This window comes from Aegilops tauschii, chromosome 2 (genome assembly GCF_002575655.3).
Source record: "Aegilops tauschii subsp. strangulata cultivar AL8/78 chromosome 2, Aet v6.0, whole genome shotgun sequence".
In the NCBI taxonomy this organism is placed as follows: Eukaryota; Viridiplantae; Streptophyta; class Magnoliopsida; order Poales; family Poaceae; genus Aegilops; species Aegilops tauschii.
Genome location: NC_053036.3, coordinates 137,814,547 through 137,840,184, shown reverse-complemented (window position 1 = coordinate 137,840,184; position 25,638 = coordinate 137,814,547).

Sequence of the window (25,638 nt, the reverse complement as noted above, 5' to 3'; positions counted from 1 at the left end):
CATACTGCTCATAAGTGGTACTGGTTTATTTTTATTTATTCCTTTGGCTCGAGCATGAGATATGTACCAAAGATTCGACTGCCTTTTGTCGTGAGCAATATAACAGGGCATGGAGTTATAGCTGAGTCATGCCTCAAATATTTACATCTTGAGACTGGCCCGACAGGGGGCTGACGGACAAATGCTTTTCCTGACAGACTGACCGTGTACTTGTTTCCGTTGGTGAGTATACCGGGTCTGAGTTGATTGTTCAGATTTTGAATTTCTCATTTTGTCGATATACCCATTTGGATTTTTCACACTAACCATTCCAAGCGGGTCTGCGGGATATGAAATCCTTGTAGAGCAGAGTAATCCACTGAGGGTATGCCTTTGTGGCTCCATATGTAATCTGGCCACTAACTGACTTGGGTATCCGGACCCTGATGGTCGTGCAAAAATCATCATACCTTTGCTGTAAGTCTCACCCTTTAACGGTCATGTTTTTCTTTGTCAATATATCTTACTGAAATAACTTGGCCACACATGTCCTTGATTCTTCGTATGACCATGACCGTGGTTAGTGCAATATTGTTGGCATTATTCCTTTTGCTTATTTTCTGACCTGGGTCCGCACACATATGACATATGTTCGGGGCTTATAGCTGTACAGAGCTCTTTGTTGAGGCCAACCATATAAGAGTTCATAAGATCTCCTTGTCGGTGCGGGAATATTGGCCTTGGTGGCCACTGTCAAGACTGTCGATTTTGTGATGTCTTATCCTGATCTTGTACATCCTTGTATTACATAAGATGTGTACCTCTGCTTATCTTCATTTGCATGATTCATGAGGCTGTGGGATCCGTAATTTCCTTAGGTATATCTGTTGGATCCTTGTTGTACCTCATATGAGTGACTGATATTATTGGGGATGCACGCTCACCATATGCGTAAGAATCATATGCAACCGAGCACTTGACCCTTGCGGTAGGCATATGTTTTGACTGATTTGTGCTTCTGACCAAAATTATTGCCGATCTGACTCTTGAGAAGCACTGTCATATATTGCCAACTCGCCGCATAATCTCTGAGGGCGGTGCAATAGTGTGGTACTGACGCAGACTAATTGGCTTACAAGAGAAGCCATCCGAGTAGCTTGCTGAGGAAGACTTGTTAACTTCTGCTCGAAGCTTTTGTCTGGGTAGCGTGCAGAAGAAGGCTCTATAGCTTACACACGAAGCTTGGTCTGATTATTGCGCTGGAGAAGCCTGAGTTCCGTACTTGAGAAGCTTCTCCTCGGGTTTGCTTGTTGAGAAAAATTCATTTCCGTCTGTCAGAAGCTTTTACCGAGGTATCTTGTTGAAAGTGCGTTATATCGACTGGAGGGGGTGAATAGGCGATTTTTATGAATTCTTCACTGAGGAATTTGTGGGTGAGTAAATTCCTTAGCGAAGAACTACTTGCAGCGGAATAAGTACTCAAAAGTATGCATAGCAGAACACAAGCATAGTCATCATGATGAAATGAAGACACGCACAGAGTATAGAAAAGCGTAGACACAGGATAACACAGGATGAAGACAAACAGACTGAAGAAATTGAACTGAGGAAATTGAGAAAGTCTTCAATCAAAGTCTTCAAACACAGATATGAACAAGTGCACAACACAGTAATGAGGAAATGGAAGAGTTGAGGAAATAGAACCATTAGGCTTGGTGAAGACAATGATTTGGTAGACCAGTTCCAACTGCTGTCTCAGTTGTACGTCTGGTTGGAGCGGCTAGGTATTTAAACCTGAGGACACACAGTCCCGGACACACAGTCCTCACCGTATTCTCCTTGAGCTAAGGTCACACAGACCTCGCCCAATCACTCGTGGTAAGTCTTCAGGTGACTTCCAAACCTTCACAAACTCGGTCACTCGGCGATCCACAATTTCCTCTTGGATGCTCTAGACCATGACGCCTAACCGTCTGGAAGAAGCACAGTCTTCAAAGGTAACAAGCGTCGGATCCACGCAGGATCAATCTCTTCAGTGATGCTCAATCACTTGGGGTTGTAGGTGTTTGGGTTTGGGTTTTCCTCACTTGATGATTTTCGCTCAAAGTCCTCGGAGGATGGGATGCTCTCAAATGACAAGTGTCAGTTTCTCTCGGAGCAGCCAACCAGCTAGTGGTTGTAAGGGGCGGCTATTTATAGCCTAGGGAGCAGCCCGGCATGATAAGACATAAATGCCCTTCAATGATATGACCGTTAGGTGGGTAGATATTTTGGGACAGCTGGCGCATAGCACAGCAACGGTCGGAAATTTGAGTATCAAATTCCTCAGGGCTATCATGTTCCTCACTGTGTAGGCAATCCACACTGGCAAATTCCTAACTCCTCAGTCAGAACAAATTCCTCAGAGACCAGAAGAACTTCGTCTCTGTCACTGAAGAATATGACTCAACTGTATGAGATTTCCAATGGCTTCACTCGAAGGGATTGGTAGGTGTAGGATTTTGAGTTGAGCATCACATGGAGATTTTTCCTTAGTATTTCCTCGACCCCCTTTAACAGTACGGTGTTTCCTATGACTCAAGAAAGAGAAAATGAAACTACGAAAACAAAAGTCTTCACGCTTCATGTTCCTCAAATGAATACCAAGTCTTCAAGGTCACACCAATTTCTTCACTTTCAAAGTCTTCAGAAAGTCTTCAGAAATCCAAAGTCTTTAGTCGAAGAACTTCATTTTTAGGGGTCGACTTTCACTGTAAATATCAAACTCCTCATAGACTTATAGACCTGTGTACACTTATAAACACATTAGTCCCTTAACCTATAAGTCTTCAATACACCAAAATCACTAAGGGGCACTAGATGCACTTACAATCTCCCCCTTTTTGGTGATTGATGACAATATAGGTTAAGTTTTCAACGGGGATAAACATATGAAGTGTAAATACTGATATTGAGGAATTTGATTGCAAGATATAGAAGAACTCCCCCTGAAGATGTGCATAGTGAGGAATTTGCTTTTGAAGCAATGCACACTTGAAGAGTTGAATCATGGAGATCTCCCCCTATATCTTGTAATTCATACACGCATTTGACATATAATATGAAGAATTTGAAATGCATGATGAAATATGGCGACTGATGTAATTCAGCATGCGTGCAATTACATTAACGAGGAATAAGCATGCATAAGAAACAACAAAAGTATCAGGCCACCATAGAGTTTTAAGTTTACAACTCGATCCAACAAAGTCATCAGAAGAACGAGAGTTGTAACTTAGAAAAAAATGCCCATATAATAGACCCGCTTGAAGACTAACTCAAATTTCTCCCCCTTTGTCATCGAATGACCAAAATGATCAAAAATGAGGACTAACACCCCTGAAGAATATCAAGTTGATGAAGGAGCGTCAGCGTTGTTGGGGTCGTTTGTTGGAGTAGGGCCTGCCGCAGTGTCGTCCAAGTCTTCATGTTCATCAGTGTCACGTGATGAAGAATAGGAGCTGGCCACCAAGGAAGGAACCTTGACTTTCTTGTACTTCTTCCGAGGAGGTGTAGCCCAGTCAAAATCTTCCTTGAGACCCATTTTCTTCAGATCTTCTTCACCATATATGTGTGACAGAACAGCCCAGGTGCGGTTGAGGGTTTCATGAAGGTAGTAATGGTTTTTCTTCACTGCATTGTGGGTAGCGGTCATGTTGTGAAGAATTGAACCAAACTGACGCTTGACCCATTTGTGATTGCGATCAACCTTCTGATGAAGACTGAGGAGAAGCTCACGGTCAGTCATCACCCTGGGTGCTGTGCCTTGAGGATTTTGCTTGGGTGCGTTGGCGGCAGAGTCATGGGTGGCAGAGTCATCATTGGTGGAGTAGGATGCAGCCTTGCGAAATTGACCATCCAATGGACGAATGCCTTCATCAATTACAGCAGTAGCCTTGCCCTTTTCATCAGCTAAGGAAAATGTCCGTTTGAGGACTTCAATCGGGGGCAAGTAGCTGCAATGGTTCGGAGTATCAGCTTTGTAGTTGAGTGAAGACCTTGTTCTGATGAATCTCATAATCCAAGGAGCATAAGGCTTCAACTCAAATGGTGACATTGCGACATTGGCCAGAGTCCTCATGAAGAAATCATGGAAGTTGACGGGAACGCCATGAATGATATTGAAAAGCAGATTCTTCGTGATGCCAATGACTTCTTCTTCATTCGAGTCGTGGCCCTTGATAGGACTCAATGTCTTCGTCAGAATGCGATCGACAGTCCGAGGCACATACAACAATTCCTTCACAAGAAATTTTGTTCTTGGGGCCTGACCTGGCTTCAATGGCTTCATCAGCACTTGCATATAGTGATCTGTAAGATCAGGTTCATTGTAGACGCACCAAGAACCTTCAAGGGGAGGACTGAGAGGCAAATCCCGAAGCAATTCAGTAGCTAGTGCTTTGTAGTGAGTATTTTCAGACATCCAGTCCAGCGCCCATGAATTCACATCTTCAGAGTCTCCGGTGATGTGAAGAGTTGCATAAAATTGAAGAATGAGCTCTTCATTCCAATCACATATATCAGTGCAGAAATTTAACAGTCCAGTGTCGTAAAGAACACTGAGGACTGGTGTGAAGCACGGCAGAGATTCCATATCCACGTGAGGAATGTGCTCATGATCGAAGACTTTGTCTTTGTTGAACAGTACTGAGGAATAAAAATTTGCCTGGCTGGCAGTCCAGAAACGCCTCTTCCTAATGCGAGCAGAGTCATAGGGGTTGTAATCAGTGAAGAATACATGCTCACCAAAGAAATCATTAGCCTTGAATTTTTGCTTCCTTGAGAATGGATCCTTTGGCTTGGGCAGAGGAGTGTCAGTCAGTTGCATGACAACTTCAGGAATCGCAATCTCATGTTCTTCAGGCTAAGGAATTTCCGGTTCCTCCTCAGTGGCAGTCTGGTTCTTCAATTCTTCATTTTCATTTTCTTCAGCACTAGCGGCTGGAATGTCTTCATGAGCTTCATCAGATCCCATTTGAACTGTAGTTGCTGGGGACTGAGGAATTTGTTGCAATGGAGTGAGTGGAGAATTGGGGTGCTGGCTTTCCCAAAAGTCATCATTCATCACTGGTGTGGTACAGCCAATGTCCACATCTTCATCTTCCATTTCTTCAATGCTAGCCTCTTCAGCAGTAAACTGAGGCATAGGCGAGGAAACTGTGGGGGTTGAAGGGATTTTATCCACTTCAATTTCTTCATCCATCTGCTCTGACGAAGCAGCAGAAGGAGTTTCTTCATCAGATCCGCTGGGGATCACATATTCTTCATCAAAAGGAATGATTTCCTTTGATGGCATGGAGGAAACAGGAACAGCATCAATTGGATTAGCAAATGAGCTTGTCAATTTCTTCATTTTCTTCGGTGCTGAAGAATCTGAAGGAGCTGATGCTTTCCTTTTCTTCATAACTGCACACTTTGCAGCCTTGGTCTTCTTCACATCTGATGTAGATGGAAGGATTGGAGTTGGAGTAGGCGCAGGAGGAGCAGAGGAATGTGGTTGATTTTCTTCAGGCACAACTGATGCAGTTGCCCTGACCTCTTCATTTTCTTCAGGCGCACCACTAGTGGGTGCCCTGGCAATTTCATCAGCGGCTGGAATGCAGTCATCAGCCCTGGAACTCACATTTTCTTCAGTAGCCTGATTGTCATCAGCGGTGTTGGCATGTTCTTCAGTTGGCTGAGCAGATGCTTCAGCCTGAGGAATTTCTTGTTGCGATGGGGCTGCAACATTTGAGGTGAACATCTTAGTCAGTTTGACAAACCTGACCTTGTCTCCTTTCCAATCAGCATAGTAAGCATTGAAATCATCACTGAGGACTTTGACTTCAGACTGGATCTTTACAAGTTCATCAGTTGTCATAGAGACAATGTTGTTCTTTAGGAATTTCTCCTTCCTGTACTGCGCTTTCTTGAGCTGCCTGGCCTTCTCAAATTTCCATTTCTCTTCTTGGATGAAGGCAGTCAGCATATGACTTTGACCAGGAGTCAGCTTGAAGTCAGGCATAGGAGTGTTTGGGTCCTTGTGCCAGAGATCAATGTAGTCGAGGATCAACTTTGGATCCAAAAGTAGAGGCACATTTGTGCCCTTGGCTCTAGCGGCCCTGACTTGCCTATCTCTGATGATCTCAGCAAGTTCTTCATCATCAGCTTTGTCTTCTTCAGACGGCACTTGGAAGGCGACCTGCTTCTTATGAGGACTTGGGCGAGAGCCTCGTCCAGCAGTGGTCTTTGTCTTCAGCAGAGAGGGTCCTATTGAAGAATTTGGTGCAGCTGAGGAACTAGCTGAAGCTCCTGAGGCAATAGAGATGCATGTAGTCCTTTGGCACATGGCGAGATGCACAGGTGCTGAGGATTTTGTCGGAGCAGCTGAGGACTTTGGAGGAGCAGGAGCGGCGTGAGGAATTGGCCGTGAGGGCTTAGCTGAGGAAATTGGCCGTGAGGGCATTGAAGAAGAGGCACTTGGCTTGTGCGCAGGCTTCTTTGCCATGGATTTCTTCGGCCTCAGCAGCAGCAGCAGTAGAATCTTCATTGAATTTCTTCACTGCATCTTTTCCCTGTTTGGCCAACTTGGCCTGGCGCTTGGCCCATTCTTCAGGAAAATCTTCACTACGCTTGATGCTAGTGGGATCTGCTTCTTGGCCAGGTGCCAATGGTGGTCTTGAGCATGGAGGTGTAACAGCGAATTTCTTCATGTATTTTGGAGTCACATACCTGTACTCCCTCCACTCTTTTGCCCATCTCCTCTCTATCCTCTGAATGTGCACCTTGCGCTGATTCTTATCTTCCTCAGGGGGTGTGCAGTACCCAGCATAAATGTCCTCAGGGATTTCAAAGGCAGTATTGATTTCAGGCCTCTTTCCTCCTTTCCGTGGCTTATTTCCATCAGCCATTTTCTTCAGTTGAGGAATTTGAACAATTGAACTCTCTGAAGAAGTATGCAACTTTTCTTCGAGGAACGCTGGAAATGAGTTAAGTTGATGAGAACCTAGTGACTCAGCAGCGGACATGAGTACCTGTCAACAGAGTATAGTTGCGAGGAATTTGGAGAGGTCATATGCGTTCTCAGAAGGTTTTTCAAAAAGAACAAGTTTGAGGAATTTGACCAGATGAGTCTTGAAGAATTTCACTAAGCGTTCTTTGTCTTAGGTTCCAGAGTTGTATAGATCGAAGATCCACACAATTGAGGAATCTTGAAGAAAAATGATGCTTAGAGAAATGAATCAAGAACAGATGACATGTGAGGTGTTTAGTGTGTGATGAATAAACACCTTTGAAGATTTTGTAGAAATCATTTGAATCAAAGAGGGCAGTAAAAGTAACTTTTAATTACCCTGGACGAAGAACACGACAAACCGTGAGGTGGAGAAGTGAAGTTCGTCTGTGCAGATCTTCCACGCCCTAACTCGGCGGAGGAAGACAGCTATGGCGGTGGCGGAGAGAAGATTTCCACGGCCGGCGCGAGTACGGTGGCGACGAGGTCTAGGCAGTGAAGCTCTTCCTCACCGGCGACGATGAAGTAGCGGCGGCGCTAGGGTTTGAGAAGCTTGAGCGGGAGAGAGGTCGAGCGTAGTAAAGGAAGTGAGGAAGGGAAGAGGGGGTATTTATAGCCACGGTGAAAAAATGTTCGCCCGGAGAAATTGGACGAACGTGGCCCTGACCCTTCTCATTCGCTTGACATGTGTCACCCATGTACTGAGAAGTGGAGATCGTGTTAGATCGTGGGTGAATAGATAAGTATTTCGTGGGATGCGGAACGGTTTGAGCGGCAAAGCCAAAAATTTGGATAAGATAAGTTAAAAGTTCCGTTCGCAAATTCTTCAGTTGACAAGGACACGGTGAAGATTTTGAACGAGTTTCAAATAGAACGCACACGAAGAATTTGTGAATAGATTGGGTTGAGTATAGCATAGAGGGGGAAGGGTCCGATCACATTCACTTAGCAGAAACACCAACTTGAAGAATTAGCCATAAGTGAATGCTGTAGAGGACATAAACTCATATATATATATATATATATATATATATATATATATATATATATATATATATATATATATATATATATATACAAAGTTGAAGAATATGAACAACTAAGGAATTTCAAAAACTGAGGAAAAACTCAAATTGAAGATTTTCAACTTTTGTGGTGGCGTGACCCACCGTATAAGAATGATGATTTCAGACACCGCGTACAATTGTCATAGGGTTCTGAGAATCAAATTCTTCATTAATTTCTTCACACTTAGAGTGTTATTCTTCATTGACTGAAGAAAAATGTTTCTTCATGTGTTGCACCTCTAAGTCATCAATTTTGCATAAGTGTTAGGATGAGTGTCCTTTTCAAAGAACATTTGAAGATTCTAGGATATTTAGCTCACACCGCAACTTGCTAAATCTCTTCTCATCAAAGGGCTTTGTGAAGATATCGGCTAGCTGTTCTTCAGTCTTCACATGCTCAATAGAAATGTCGCCCTTCAACACATGATCGCGAAGAAAATGATGACGAATCTGAATGTGCTTTGTCTTCGAGTGCTGAACTGGGTTGTGAGCAATCTTGATAGCACTCTCATTGTCACAGAAGAGAAGCACATTCTTCACGTTGACGCCGTAGTCCTTGAGAGTTTGCTTCATCCACAGCAATTGAGCACAGCAAGAACCAGCAGCAATGTACTCAGCTTCAGCAGTAGACAGTGATACGCAGTTCTGTTTCTTCGAGGACCAACAGACCAAAGATCGTCCGAGGAAATGACATGTACCAGATGTTGACTTGCGATCCACACGATCACCAGCATAGTCAGAGTCAGAATATCCAATGAGATCAAAAGTCGAGCCCTTGGGGTACCATAATCCAAGTGTTGGTGTGTGAGCTAGATATCGAAGAATATGTTTCACAGCCTTATGGTGTGATTCCTTCGGTGTAGCTTGAAATCGGGCACACATGCAAACAATAAGCATTATATCTGGCCTAGATGCACATAAATACAATAAAGAACCAATCATGGAGCGGTATACCTTTTGATCGAAGTCAATACCATTTTCATCAGTGCACAGATGGCCATTTGTGGGCATAGGAATTTTGACGCCTTTGCAATCTTGCATGCCGAATTTCCTCAGTACATCCTTGAGGTATTTCTCCTAAGATATGAATATGCCATTGCGCTGTTGACGAATTTGAAGACCTAAGAAGAATTTCAACTCTCCCATCATAGACATTTGATATTCTTCACTCATCATATAGGCAAATTCATCACTATAACGTTGGTCGGTACAGCCAAAGATGATATCATCAACATATATTTGGCACACAAACAATTCATCATCATATGATTTAGTGAAAAGAGTAGGGTCTAGTGAACCGGGTTTGAAGCCTTACTTCATGAGGAATTCCTTCAAAGTATCATACCACGCGCGAGGGGCCTGCTTGAGGCCATAGAGGGCCTTATTGAGTCTGAAGACTTTGTCAGGATGCTTTGGATCTTCAAAACCAGGGGGTTGAGCAACATATACTTCTTCCTCAAGCTTACCATTGAGGAATGCACTTTTCACATCCATTTGATATAAAGTGATATCATGATGGTTAGCATAAGCAAGTAATATGCGAATAGCTTCAAGTCTAGCAACAAGTGCAAAAGTTTCATCGAAATCAATTCCTTCAACCTGTGTGTAGACTTGAGCTACAAGTTGTGCCTTATTCCTCACCACAAGGCCATTTTCATCTTGCTTGTTGCGGTAGATCCACTTTGTGCCAATGATATTGTACTTGCGAGGATCTGGACGTGTAACCAGTTCCCAGATGTTGTTGAGCTCGAATTGATGTAATTCTTCTTGCATGGCCTGAATCCACTCAGGCTCCAGAAATGCTTCATCTACCTTAGTGGGCTCTGTGATAGAGACAAAAGCATAGTGACCACAAAAGTTAGATAAATGTGAAGCTCTTGAGCGTGTGAGAGGACCTGGTGCTTTAATGTCATCGATGATCTTTTCAACTTGCACTTATTTTGCAACGCGAGGATGAGTAGGTTGTCGTCGAGGAATTTGATCAGCATTTTCTTCAGCTGCATTAGCTCGACGTTCTTCACGTTCTGGAATGAATTCTTCAGCAGATTCTTCGATAGGAATGACATCCTCAGTAGCCTTGAACTTGATAGTTTCCTCAGGTGCTGGTTCATCTATCACAGAGGGTAGGTGCTCTCTTTGCGAGCCATTAGTTTCATCGAACCACACATCTACAGTTTCAACAACTTTGTGAAGAACGTTGTTGAAGACTTTGTAGGTGTGCGAGTCCTTTCCGTAACCAAGCATAAAACCTTCATGTGCTTTCGGTGCAAATTTAGCATTGTGATGAGGATCTCTAATCCAACATTTAGCACCGAAGACTTTTAAATAACTCACATTGGGTTTCTTGTCAGTGAGGAGTTCATAGGCAGTCTTCTTGAAGAATTTGTGAAGATATACCCTGTTGATGATATGGCACGCATTATAAATTGCCTCAATCCAGAAGTGACGAGGCGTCTTGTACTCATCAAGCATAGTGCGAGCCATCTCAACAAGAGTTATGTTCTTGCGCTCCACGATGCCATTTTGCTGAGGAGTGTAAGGAGCAGATAACTCATGAGTAATACCAAGTTCATCAAGATAGTCATCAAGACCAGAATTCTTGAACTCGGTTCCATTGTCACTTCTGATGTGCTTGATCTTCACACCAAAGTTGGTTGAAGCCCTCGAGGAAAATCGTTTGAAGACTTCCTGCACTTCATGTTTGTAAGTAACAATGTGTACCCATGTGTATCGAGAGTAATCATCAACAATAACAAAGCCATAAAGAGATGCATCATTTGTGACAGCTGAGTAATGATTAGGACCAAAGAGGTCCATGTGAAGCAATTCGAATGGTCGAGTAGTGGTCATGATAGTCTTCGCTGGATGCTTAGCCTTGGCCATCTTTCCAGCTTCACAGGCTCCGCACAAGTGATCCTTGAGGAATTTGACATTCTCAATGCCAATGACATGCTTCTTCTTCGCAAGCGTGTGAAAATTCCTCATGCCTGCATGACCAAGTCATCGATGCCACAGCCAGCCTTCTGAAGCTTTTGCAAGTAGGCACACGGCTGGTTGCGGTCCTGTAGAGAAATCAACAATATACAAGTCTCCTCTTCTAAAGCCTTCGAAGACTTTGGAATTGTCAGCTTCCATAACCACAACACAACGATACTTGCCAAAGACAACAACCATATCGAGATCACAAAGCATTGAGACAGACATGAGGTTGTATCCTAAGGACTCGACAAGCATGACTTTGTCCATGTGTCGATCCTTTGTGATCGCAACCTTACCCAATACCTGACTTTTGCCTTTGTCAGCGAAGATGATATGCTTCAGATGTGATGGTGATAAGGGAGCATCCATCAATAGATTCTTGTCACCAGTCATGTGATTTGTACATCCACTATCGAGGACCCACTCAGTGGCTTTGGGTTGATCATCCTGCAGATGAATTAGTGCAGCTTACGAACTCATATACTTCATCAGTGAAGAATATGACATCAATTCATCAGATCAATTTCATCAAGTAATAGAACAGATAAAGCAGTATGAGGACGTGAGAAATGAAAGTTCATTTCTTCATGATTAGCCTGCGTCCTTTCAGGCACTTTTCAGGTCTCCAGCAAATTCTTCAGACGTTAAAGTACGTCTGGAGACCTGACCCTGCATAAGAGATTAGTTCTTTTTCTTCACCACCCACATCTGAAGGGGTGGCAAAGAATTCATCACTCTGCGAGCTCCATACGAGAATGGTGGCATAGAAGCCAATCCATTTCGTTTCACATAAGAGAAGTTAGGGTAAGCATATGAATAAGCAGAGAAATTCTTTGAGGACTTATGAACATAAGGATTAGAAGAATAATGCTCATATTCATAGCCCTTAGCTCTTCCCTGCGAAATAGAGTTGTTAGCACGATGATGTTCATACGAGGACTTTGATCCTTTTGAGGAATTTGATCCATGTGAGGAATTTGATCCGTATGAGGACTTGGATCCATATGAAGAATTTGGTCCATATGAAGAATTTGATCTGGGGTTCCTATTCTTCACAGGTGGTGTCATGAGGACATTCACCTGAAGACTTTCAAGGCACCTTTTGGGAACCCAGATTTTCTCCATAGGAGAACCATTCCTACAGTTAGTGCCAACATATCTAGCAAATACTTCACCATTCTGATTTTTGAACAGTTTATAGTTGGAGTCAAATGACTCATCAGAAGAATGAGAAGATTCACATGTAAAGCCAGATAAATTAGATGGATCAACTGGAGGTCCCTTTGCAGCAACCCATGAGGTTTTGGGGTACTGCTCAGGCTTCCAATATGTACCATCAGCATTGAGTTTCCTCTCAAAGGCAATACCCTCTTTCCTAGGGTTCCTGTTGAGGATCTGCTTTTTAAGCACATCACAAAGAGTCTGATGCCCTTTGAGGATTTTGTACATGCCTATCATGTACAATTCCTTCAGCCCTGCATCGTCAGTGATACTAGCAATGTCCTCAGATGAGGAATTAGTGATAGCAGAGACAGTTGAAGAATTTGTAGCATTAGAAGCATTTGAACATTCAGGTGAAGAATTAGCAGATTCAAGTTCAATGCACTTCAAGCATGGAGGAACAAATTCTTCCTGAGCAGCGCTGATTTGTTGAGCAAGTAATGAATCGCGCTCCTTCTGAAGATCTTCATAACTCACTCTTAGCTTCTCAAGATCTTGCTTTCTTTGAAGAAATTCATAAGAAATCTTCTCATGATCAGACAAGAGAGTGTTATGATGACCTTGAAAGTTGTCAAACCTAGTCTGAAGTCTCTGAAGATTCTCAGTCAAGGTTTTAGTGCGATCCATTTCTTCACCCAACATATCATCACTTTTGTCTAGCATGTTTTGAACCTTTTCAAAAGCCCTTTGCTGTTTCACAGCAATCTTAGCAAGTTTAGAATAGCTGGGCTTAAGGTTTTCATCATATTCATTCTCACTTGATTCAGAGGAGGTATGTTTGAGTACCTTGGCACCCTTTGCCATGAAGCAATAGGTGGGAGTGTAGTCATCATTGCCTTCATCAGCCTTGTTGGTGAGGTCATTTTCTTCAGTGTTGAAGATAGACTTGCTGACGAATGCAGTGGCGAGGGCTAGGCTCACCACACCGGATTCGGAATCCTCAGATGCCTCCTCTTCCTCATTTTCTTCAGATTCAGCCTCAGAGTCCATTTCCTTGCCAATAAATGCCCAAGCCTTCTTGGAGCTGCTCTTCTTGTGAGATGAAGACTTTGAGGATTTTGATGATGAAGATTTTGAGGATTTCTTCTTTTTCTTCGCATCATCAGAACTGTCATCCTTGTATTTCTTCTTCTTTGATTCCTTTTCCCACTGAGGACAATCTTGAATGTAGTATCCTGGTTTCTTGCATTTGTGACAAAGCCTCTTCTTGTAGTCACTAGATGAGGAATCATTGCTCCTTGAGTGTCTTCCAAAGCGACCACGTCTTGAGAACTTCTGGAATTTCTTCACGAGCAGTGCTAGATCATGGCTCAGTTCTTCAGGATCACCAAGGTTGATGTCAGAGTCTTCATCTTCAGACTCCGAAACTGCCTTGGCCTTCAGTGCACGTGATCCGCCATAGCTCAAACCATAGAGATCTCTCTTTTCAGCAAGCTGGAACTCATGAGTATTTAGCCTCTCGAGGATATCAGCGGGATCAAGTGACTTGTAATCAGCACGCTCTTGTATCATCAATGCCAGAGTATCAAATGAGGAATCAAGTGATCTCAACAGTTTCTTCACCACCTCATGGTCGGTGATGTCAGTGGCACCGAGCGCTTGAAGCTCATTTGAGATATCAGTGAGGCGGTCGAAGGTTTGTTGAACATTTTCATTGTTGAGTCTTTTGAAGCGGTTGAAGACATTGCGAAGAACATCAACTCGAGAGTCACGCTGTATTAAGACTCCTTCATTGACTTTGGACAGCCTATCCCAGATAAGCTTAGCAGTTTCCAAAGCACTCACTCTTCCATACTGTCCTTTGCTCAGATGGCCACATATGATATTCTTCACTTGAGAATCAAGTTGCTTGAATCTCTTCACATCGGTAGCGTTCAGTGAGGGTGAGACAGAGGGAACACCATTTTCCACAACATATAGAGATCATTATCAATTGCCTCAAGGTTCATTCGCATCTTATTCTTCCAGTAGGGGTAGTCCGTCCCATCGAAGGTAGGACACCCAGCACAGACCTTGATCATACCTGCGGTCGACATAACTAAAACTCCAGGCGGTTAAACCAAAATCACACAGAACAAGGGAGTACCTCGCTCTGATACCAATTGAAAGTGCGTTATATCGACTAGAGGGGGTGAATAGGCGATTTTTATGAATTCTTCACTGAGGAATTTGTGGGTGAGGAAATTCCTTAGCGAAGAACTACTTGCAGCGGAATAAGTACTCAAAAGTATGCATAGCAGAACACAAGCATAGTCATCATGATGAAATGAAGACACGCACAGAGTACAGAAACCGTAGACACAGGATGACGACAAACAGACTGAAGAAATTGAACTGAGGAAATTGAGAAAGTCTTCAGTCAAAGTCTTCAAACACAGCTATGAACAAGTGCACAACACAGTAATGAGGAAATGAAAGACTTGAGGAAATAGAACCAGTAGGCTTGGTGAAGACAATGATTTGGTAGACCAGTTCCAACTGCTGTCTCGGTTGTACGTCTGGTTGGAGCGGCTAGGTATTTAAACCTAAGGACACACAGTCCCGGACACACAGTCCTCACCGTATTCTCCTTGAGCTAAGGTCACACAGACCTCGCCCAATCACTCGTGGTAAGTCTTTAGGTGACTTCCAAACCTTCACAAACTCGGTCACTCGGCGATCCACAATTTCCTCTTGGATGCTCTAGACCATGACGCCTAACCGTCTGGAAGAAGCACAGTCTTCAAAGGTAACAAGCGTCAGATCCACGCAGGATCAATCTCTTCAGTGATGCTCAATCACTTGGGGTTTGTAGGTGTTTGGGTTTGGGTTTTCCTCACTTGATGATTTTCGCTCAAAGTCCTCGGAGAATGGGATTCTCTCAAATGACAAGTGTCAGTTTCTCTCGGAGCAGCCAACCAGCTAGTGGTTGTAGGGGCGGCTATTTATAGCCTAGGGAGCAGCCCGGCATGATAAGACATAAATGCCCTTCAATGATATGACCGTTAGGTGGGTAGATATTTTGGGACAGCTGGCGCATAGCACAGCAACGGTCGGAAATTTGAGTATCAAATTCCTCAGGGCTATCATGTTCCTCACTGTGTAGGCAATCCGCACTGGCGAATTCCTAACTCCTCAGTCAGAACAAATTCCTCAGAGACCAGAAGAACTTCGTCTCTGTCACTGAAGAATATGAATCAACTGTATGAGATTTCCAATGGCTTCACTCGAAGGGATTGGTAGGTGTAGGATTTTGAGTTGAGCATCACATGGAAATTTTTCCTTAGTATTTCCTCGACCCCCTTTAACAGTACGATGTTTCCTATGACTCAAGAAAGAGAAAATGAAACTACAAAAACAAAAGTCTTCACGCTTCATGTTCCTCAAATGAATACCAAGTCTTCAAGGTCACACCAATTTCTTCACTTTCAAAGTCTTCAGAAAGTCTTCAGAAATCCAAAGTCTTCAGTCAAAGAACTTCATTTTTAGGGGTCGACTTTCACTGTAAATATCAAACTCCTCATAGACTTATAGACCTGTGTACACTTATAAACACATTAGTCCCTTAACCTATAAGTCTTCAATACACCAAAATCACTAAGGGGCACTAGATGCACTTACACTTGTTGAGAAAGACCGGGTATCTTGGACCGGACATTGTGCACATATCATGCTGAGGAAAATTGAGGAGCCTTGCATCATAAATTTCTTCTGACAACGTGTGAAAGAATACTCAGTTTCTTACACCCAAAACTTCATACTAATATGCAGATGGAAATCTCCACACATGCCCATAATATTTTGTGGCTGAGTATTTGCATGATAAAATTTGTTTGACTGTCTTCCTTGAGTATATCACATTCTGACTTTATCTCGGATGATAACATATTTTAAGCAATCATGCATTGCTGAGCCAAAATTTTGTATATGATCCATACCTTTGACTGAAAATATACAGTTGATCTTGTACCTGACTTGTCTTGTTGTTGGCTTGATCGTTACTACTGTGAGGATTTTGTACTGATGTAGACTTGAGTTATCTGTACTGTTGTGAGGAGTGCACACTAATGCAAAATTGATTATCAGCCTCAAGATCAGATGTTCCCCATTTCACTGCAGTCGGCTGAGAATTCCATTCTGTTTAGCTGAGTTTCCAAGTATTTGAAATCCTTATTACTTCTTCAAGTCCGGTGTCAGTTGATGAGCAACTCTTTATAGGGGAAAAATAATGCAACACGGGGCCCAAAAGAAAGAAGCAAAAGAAAACTCAACTAAACAAAGGCACACAACAACAATCAATTCACACACAATCAGTGTCACATATTACTGCTAGTCACACAATATGCATGCCTACTTAAGCACACAAGTCTCGCGGGATCTCCGGTTCTACGATCTAGCATGCTGTGACGATGTGCACGAGGACGAATAAATGTGTGGAAGAATTGGTGTAAACAGCGCTGCACCAAGTGCTAGCTTAGCCACGTAGCAACCTGGACTAGCTCGGAGGCGAGGACGTACTTGGTAACCGTGTAGCAGGACACGAATGTCGCGACCACATTATTATCAAGTGGACGGAAAAAGATCCGTACTCGTCCAAGGAATAGGATAGCGGGGAAAACTGAGGCTGCTGACATTGCCCTTCTTGATAACTAAGATCATTAAGGGTTGCCAACATGGCAAAATAAAAGAGCGATTCGGGATAGAAGCATGTCCATCAACAAAACAATAGGCGGGGCTGAAAGGAGGATATCGGCGCGATACCTGAGCACCATTTCTGCAAACAGTGTCGGGATCACTTGGCATCACTCTGCTGGGACAGAAATGACACCAAACACCGAAAGAAAAAGGAACGGGAGAAATGCAGAGGTTGAGCTGTAGTGGATCCGAACCGATGCCAGCTACACTCACCAGATAAACCGTTAGTAACAAATAATAAGGCTATATGCCTGCTATGCAACAAACAAATGCAGCAACCAAATGCAACAAACGAGGTAGACTCTATACTACTGATTACTACCGGTTTCTACCGCTCGCGCTGACTAGGGCGTCCTACAGCCAGACCTGCTCTGATACCAAGCCTGTGGCACCCCGGCTCAAAGAAACCGAAACGCCCCATATTCTAGCCCAGAGATCGAGGAGAAGTCTCTGGAATACGGCACTACTTGACATAGAACAAACCAGCTCTTATTACAAGAATAATAATACAAGGGTCTGATGTTACAAAGAAGCACATCAGCCCGGCGACACTACGCCTGCGATACTACACTTGCTCTATGCTAGCAGCAAAACAACTCGTAACAGCGCGATACTTCTAGCAGCGGAAGAATGACGAAGGTGGTGAACTCCACTTAGCAGGGACTCTGGCTGGGACACGATCTAGCTCACACGAACGGAGACCACGACAAGCAATCAAGCAATCACGGCATCACCTGCAATCTGGCATGACACGCCAGGTCAGTACATTGAATGTACTCGCAAGCTCACAACAACCATAAACATCAAGGCAAGACAATAACATAGCATTAACATGTTAATTAATTAACAACTACCATGATGAAGCAACTACTAAGCATGGTATGAAACTAATACAATACTGACAAATCACCATCTCAGATCTCCATAACCATATCTCTCTTGGCTAACCGGCCAAGCAATATACCATCTCGATCACCTCGTGATCAAAACCAAACGGTGGTCATTCAGGGATCACAAACGGACCAACCTTGTGGTCTTGTAACCAAACGGTGATCTTTCCAGCGATCACAACCATGACCAACACTTGGTCTCAAACGGTGATCTTTCCGGCGATCACTACCAAGACCAACACTTGGTCTCCAGCATCATCATCAACATCTTGCCAATCTGTACTGCTCAAAATGTCAACATATAAATCACATATAAGTCATTTCGTCATGTGAGTGTTGATCGAATGGTGTGACCTAGTACGAACCCATGCCCATGACCGAGGACGCGGCTATCGATAGTTTAAACAAACACACTCTACAGAGGTAGCGCACTTTACCCACACCACGGAACCCATGGCCTCGCACTCCCATTCGGGTGGACCAACGGTGTTCCAACAAAACCGATCTACTGCCATGACACTCTCCCGGCCACTCCGACTCACTCCCCACTGGGCTAGTCCTAGGTGGCCCCGTGTCTACCAAAGACACTAACGGCCACCGTCGTGGCCAAAACAATAACCGTCCCAAACGGGGACATGTGCACATAACAACAACAACGGGCACACAAGGCTTATGTCCGCCTACCTGATCAGGGTAGCGCGCGCCCATAACCTTCCCTCGTTGGAGGCACCGGCGAGAGGCATGACAATAGACCGCATTAGGGCCTTCCCATAAAGGCAAATGTGGTTGCACTGGAGAAAGCCCGGTTCGGTGGCACCTGACCAACTTAATGACGGAATTTATCCCCAAAAATATAACTGTGATAACTAATACTTCGATATTAACTATCAAACTATAATCCAAGTCATAGCAATATCCAACAAATAATCTGAGCATAACATCATCATATCAAAATACGTCAAGGATAGCATAACATTTATATCATGATGAATCCAAGAATGATAATACTACTACTCAAATATCAAGAACTAACTATCCAACTATGATCCACATGCAAGCATCGTCTCCAACATCATACTCCAAAACATAATATTATCTAGCATCATGATGAAAATAACACTAGCCACTAATAATCCAAAGGCAACATGATATCCAAAGTAATACTCCAAAATAATACCAGATACCATCATGAAAATAATCATAATAGCCACTAAGAATCCAAAGGCACATGTCATCCACATAATCATCAAAATATAAGTCCTAGAACTCCAAGCAATATCATGGCAATATCAAGATCAAAACAATACTCCAAGAAATGAATGAACAAATCATACATAGCTAATGCAATATTTTAAGCAAGTTCAAATAAATAAACCATGTCACTGCATTACAATCATGCAAATGGAGGGTGTGGCTTGCCTGGGGATGAAGAAAACACCGGGAAGTAGCGCAGAAAGATCGCGGAAAGAATCGTCGGAAAACGTTCTCTCTCGGAGGGGGCTGATTAAGCGTAAGGGAAAAATGGTCATTTTCAGAATGTCAAAACATCATGAAAATGTTACCAACAGAACGGGCTCGACGAAACGAAGAAGTGGGCTTTGGATTTACCTCATTTGGAGTTGTGAGTAAAAAGATATGAAGTGTTTTCTGCCAGGGACCTATCTGTAATGAAAATATTTTCAAACAGGGCCTGGACAGAAAAACAGAAAGCGTATTAGAAGGAAATACGCCTTCGGAGAAGAGAAAACGCATTCTAGGCTGAACTAGAAGAGGAATACGCTTTCGATAAGCGAAGACGTAATCCAGTGGATTACGCCTCCACTTATCCAGCGTGGCAAAGGAGGGACCGGGCGACTGTCAGACTTACAGGCGGGTCCCACTGGCTCTCTCTCTCTCCTCCTGGCCTTCTCCTTCTTCTTCCGCGACGCGCGCCCGCAGAGCAGAGGAGGCCGAGCGCTCCAGCAACGGCCGCCGGGGCTACAGGGGACCTCCGGCGAGGCTCCGCCCATGGATGAGCTCGTCGAGGAGAGCCCATCCAGAGGGACAGGTCGCGACCGCCGGGACGGGTTGCTTTCGGGCACGAGTGGGTTCAGGGTGTTGGTTGCTCTAGCGACGAGGGAAAAGCATGGGAGAGCTGGCCGGAGCTTAGGGGAGCTAGTGGTGATGGAGAGAGGGAGGGAAGAGGCACGGCTTGCCCGAATCGAGGAGGGGCAGAGGCGGCGGCCATGGCGGCCATTGGGGGCTCGAGAGCTCTTGGAGCTCAAGGGAGGGGTCGGGGAGGACTGAGAGAGTGAGGCGAGGCTGCTGGTGTGCTCGAACGACTCGGGGGAGGCCTATATATAGGCGGGCGAGAGGGATGGGCTCGGGTGCCGCCGGGCACGTCCGGCCGAGGCTCTGGCGACGGCCAGCGAGGACGGGAGGGCGCGGGAACATGACGAGCCATTGATTCAGAGGTCACGGAGGGGTAGACGACGCCGGAGAGCAGAGGAAGAGGCCGAGGTGAGCTCGGAGCCAAACGGAGCAATGTGCCCCCGTGGGCGTTCGGCGGCGAGCGTCGGTGAGGAAACGGATGGAGGGGGAGAGGGGTCTAGGGGAACGGCGACGATGCGGGCAGCTGCTAGACACGCTCACGCGCGCGAAGGCGACGAGAGGAGGAGGTGTCGAATCACAAACAGCCACTAGGCGCGGCCACTGCACACAGAGCGCGTGCACAGTGATGCCATTAACGCGGTCACTGCGTGCACTGGCATGTAGCGGGGGAGATGGGCTGGAACTTGTTGTCTACGGGTAAGTTCATCCAGGGGAGGTCTCAACTATGGTGGTAGTTCAATGAAAACTGCTATGGTTAATTGGTAATCACCCTCTGAAGTTTACTGCAGTAAACTTGAGTGAGCACTGGTGACCAACATGAAGATGATTGGGAGCAATGGAGTTGTCTGCGAGGTTTAGGTAAAGAAGGACTTTCATCCTGGTAACTTTGAGGATATTTGGATCAAGATTTAATGTAGTTGCTTTGCAAATGACCAAAATGGTCCAGAAACTTGATCAGGAAGGTGCACTCACATGGTGATGCCACATGGGCTGAAATTTGGCAAGGCTTAGTGATTTGATCATATAAAGATGCTGTATAAATTTCCTACCAATTGGATTCACCAAAATGGTACTTCCTTCACAGCTATCTTCACTGACCAGAATCTTGCAAGAATTTTGGAGAAATATTGGCTAGGTGAAATGGTGCCAAATTTGGTGGAGAGGAGTTATATAGGTAGGGGCATGATCTGGTAATTTATCAGGATTTTTGAAGCAATATAAAATGCACTTGCTTCACAACCTGAAAATTTTGCCAGAATCAAAGATTTGGTCCTGTGCTCACATAGATGATTGTATGGGGCTGAAGTTTGGAGGAGGGAGATAATATGAGCACAAGAAGAGGCATGCAAAATTTCAACTCATTTGGATTCTCCTAGCTAGTACTTCCTTCACAGTGCCTTCTGTTTGACAGCAACTTTGAAACATCACTGAGGAAGATTGGTTAGGCAAATAAAGTTGAATTTTGGCATGAGGCAATGATTTGGACATAAAAGAATGCCCAACAAGTTTGGGAGCAATCAGGAAAGGATAGGTGGCACTTCCTTCACAGAAAGCCACACTGGACATAAATGAAGAATAATTTTTGGAGAATTATCCTTGGGCTTGGACAGGAAAGTTTGGGCATATTTGAGCAACATATGACCCAAAGAAATTATGAGAATTATTTGGGAATTTTTGGATGGACAGAAATATAGGTTGCTTCACAACCTAGGGCAGATAGGATTATTCCTTTAATAGAAAAAGAAATATTTCCTAGAAAAAGATTTTAGGGTTTGGTCAAGGAGTAGAGTGACATGATCTTGGCAAGGTTTTGAGAATGATGAGCCACTTGGGAGAGGAAATGAAGATGATTTCCCAGGTGACAAGGCCACAGAACCACTCCAAAAAAGAAAAATAGAGCAAAAACCAATAAATCAAAAAGAAAAGGGCTAAAAACCAGGCTGTTACAGTGTAACTGTGGAGGGGGGCACCGCACACGGCTAAGACAAATCTTGAGTGCTTTTGGGGTGCCCCCTGCCCACGTATATAAGGGAGGGAGGAGGAGGAGGCCGGCCTAGGAGGGGCGCGCCTATAGGGGGGGTCCAACTAGGATTCCCAATCCTAGTTGGAGTCCCCTTCCTTTTCCAAGAGGGGGGAAGGAGTAGGAGAGGGAGAAGGAAAGAGAGGGGGGCGCCGCCCCCTCCCTAGTCCAATTCGGACTTGCCATGGGGGGGGGCGCAGCCACCCCTTGAGGCCCTTCTCTCCTTTCCCGTATGGCCCATTAAGGCCCACTACTTCCCCCGGCGAATTCCCATAACTTTTCGGTACTCTGAAAAATACCCGAATCACTCAGAACCTTTCCGATGTCCGAATATATCCTTCCAATATATCGATCTTTACCTCTCAACCATTTTCGAGACTCCTCGTCATGTCCGTGATCTCATCCGGGACTCCTAACAAACTTCGGTCATCAAATCACATAACTCATAATACAAATCGTCATCGAACATTAAGCGTGCGGACCCTACGGGTTCGAGAACTATGTAGACATGACCGAGACACATCTCCGGTCAATAACCAATAGCGGAATCTGGATGCTCATATTGGCTCCTACATATTCTACGAAGATCTTTATCGGTCAAACCGCATAACAGTATACGTTGTTCCCCTTGTCATCGGTATGTTACTTGCCCGAGATTCGATCGTCGGTATCCTCATACCTAGTTCAATCTCGTTACCGGCAAGTCTCTTTACTCGTTCTGTAATGCATCATCTCATAACTAACTCATTAGTCACATTGCTTGTAAGGCTTATAGTGATGTGCATTACAAAGAGGGCCCAGAGATACCTCTCCGATACACGGAGTGACAAATCCTAATCTTGATCTATGCCAACCCAACAAACACCTTCGGAGATACCTGTAGAGCATCTTTGTAATCACCCAGTTACATTGTGACGTTTGTTAGCACACAAGGTGTTCCTCCGGTATTCAGGAGTTGCATAATCTCATAGTCAGATGAACATGTATAAGTCATGAAGAAAGCAATAGCAATAAAACCATACGATCATTATGCTAACCTAATGGATGGGTCTTGTCCATCACATCATTCTCCTAATGATGTGATCCCGTTCATCAAATGACAACGCATGTCTATGGTTAGGAAACTTAACCATCTTTGATTAACGAGCTAGTCTAGTAGAGGCATACTAGGGACACTTTGTTTTGTCTATGTATTCACACATGTATCAAGTTTTTCTGGTTAATACAATTCTAGCATGAGTAATAAACATTTATCATGATATAAGGAAATATAAATAACAACTTTATTATTGCCTCTAGGGCATATTTCCTTCAGTTTACTCCTCCGGCCATATTGTCGTAGTGCTTAGGCGAAGCCCTGCGCGGATCACATCACCATCACCGTCACCACGCCGTCGTGCTGAAGAAACTCTCCCTCGACACTTTGCTGGATCAAGAGTTCGAGGGACATCATCGAGTTGAACGTGTGCTGAACTCGAAGGTGCCGTACGTTCGGTACTTGATCAGTTGGATCGCAAAGACGTTCGACTACATCAACCGCGTATACTAACATTTCCGCTTTCGGTCTACGAGGGTACGTGGACACACTCTCCCCCTCTCGTTGCTATGCATCTCCTAGATAGATCTTGCGTGATCGTAGGATTTTTTTTGAAATTGCATGCTACGTTCCCCAACAGTAAAATACTGTAAGACATGGGATGCAACTAACCTCAACGGCAAACAACAGCATCGCCTGTTATGGCCCTCCGTAAGTACATGGAAAGGCATGTTAAGTACAACAGGGTTAGCATCCACCAAAAATAGCAAATGGGCAGCATCTCTAGTATATCTTCATTGCGGAGAGTAGCACGGTAGCAAAGGGACAGATTAAAAAATGGACACAACTGTTAATTGCAACAGGCTTAACATCATCCTAAGTCATGTTTTGTAAGTTTGTAGCCATTGAAATACAACTATTTAAAAATGGATTCAACTGTTAATTGCAACAGGCTTAATAGCCATTGAAACCGGTACTGATAAAAATGCAATTGGCATAGTTAAACATCACAAGGCAGGTGCTGCCAGAGCAGAGAATGGCCCAGATGTCTATAAAAAGGTAGGGAAAGTAGCTAAAACATGTTAGGCATGTTTACGAGAACATGCTTAATACATCGACCGTACAAAACATAGCCATTAATTGCAACTGGTATTGGTAAGTATGAACTGGTGAGTACATACTTGGTAAGTCCTGAGAGGTAGTTGCTGGGGCATTTCATCTTGGCCAGAGCCCGCACAAAGTCAGCGGCGGCGGAGGCGAGCTGTTCATCCGGGTCGAAGCGTGGATCAGTGCCACTGACATGTGTACCTACAGGCAACCAGTAAATGGTAAAAGTTAAACTGCAATTGCACAAATGATGTGAAATACTGTAAGACATGGGATGAAGCTAACCTTGACGGCAAACAACAACATCGGCCGTTATGATCCTACGTAAGTACATTGACAGGCATGTTAAGTACAACAGGGTTAGCATCCACTAAAAATAGCAAATGGGCAGCATCTCTAGTGATATCCTGAGTCATGTATTGTAAGTTTGTTGCTGGTATTGGTGAAATTAAGCTGGACACTGTAATATTTGAACACCACATAGTGTGTAGTACTGAAATAAACAAGGCACAAACATGCTTAATACATCAACCGTACAAATCATAGCCGTTGCAAGTGGTATTGCTAAGATTTAGCTGGTCAGATCTTACCTGTTAAGTCCTGGGTGGTAGTCGTTGGGGCACTTCATCTGGGCCAGAGCCTGCACCATGTCGGCGGCGGCGGAGGCGAGGTGTTCCTCCGGGTCAACACGCACAGCCGCCATCGCGCCATGGACCGCCATCAGCTCCTGGCGGTGGGGATTTGGAGGCATGAGGATGTTTTGCAGGCGCCATTTAAGCAATCAGGCCAGGGTCGTGATAGAGATCGGTGGGTTACCTGACTGGATTCGAGCAGAATGTAGATGTGGTTGAAGCTATGGTTGCGGCGGCGGCGGTTTGAGATGCCGGTAGGGGGAGGCGCGGGGGGGAGATACTGAGGAAATTTGATGGGTGGGGATGTGGTTGGAGGAATAAATTCTGAAATCGCGCGCCTAATGAAAATTTCGCTGCGAAACTTGAAACTTGGCGGGGGAACACACAACGCAGACGAAGTGCGTAAAATACTCGTGTGTGAGAAAACAGAAAATTAGCAGATCCCGTCTCCAAAAAATGTACACGTGTAGTTGATTTTTTTTGGTCAATGGTACACCTGGTTTATTAGGAAACATCGCACAACTAACTGACTTATGGATCATTAACACAAAAAACGCAGACGGGTACGACATAGAAACAGTGTGTTTTGTGATCTTCTAATGATTAACGCAAAAAAACGCACACGGGCACACATGCTAATCAACGCTCAAAGCCCTCAAAGGATGCTCTTACCGACATTGTACATTAATACTACAAACTTAAAGTACTACTGGTAATTTGCTCTAATACTACAAACTTAAACTACTTCTCACATGCTGCCATCGGAGCATGCTGGCCAGACGCCGGCGTTCTCCTTCCCGGCCTTGTAGGTGGCAACCCACCGTGCTTCGATCTCCGCCAAGCTCTCCTCACCACGGCGTGCGGCCTCTTCTTTCTTGCGGCGACTGGACTCTCTTTTCTTGATTGCTTTCT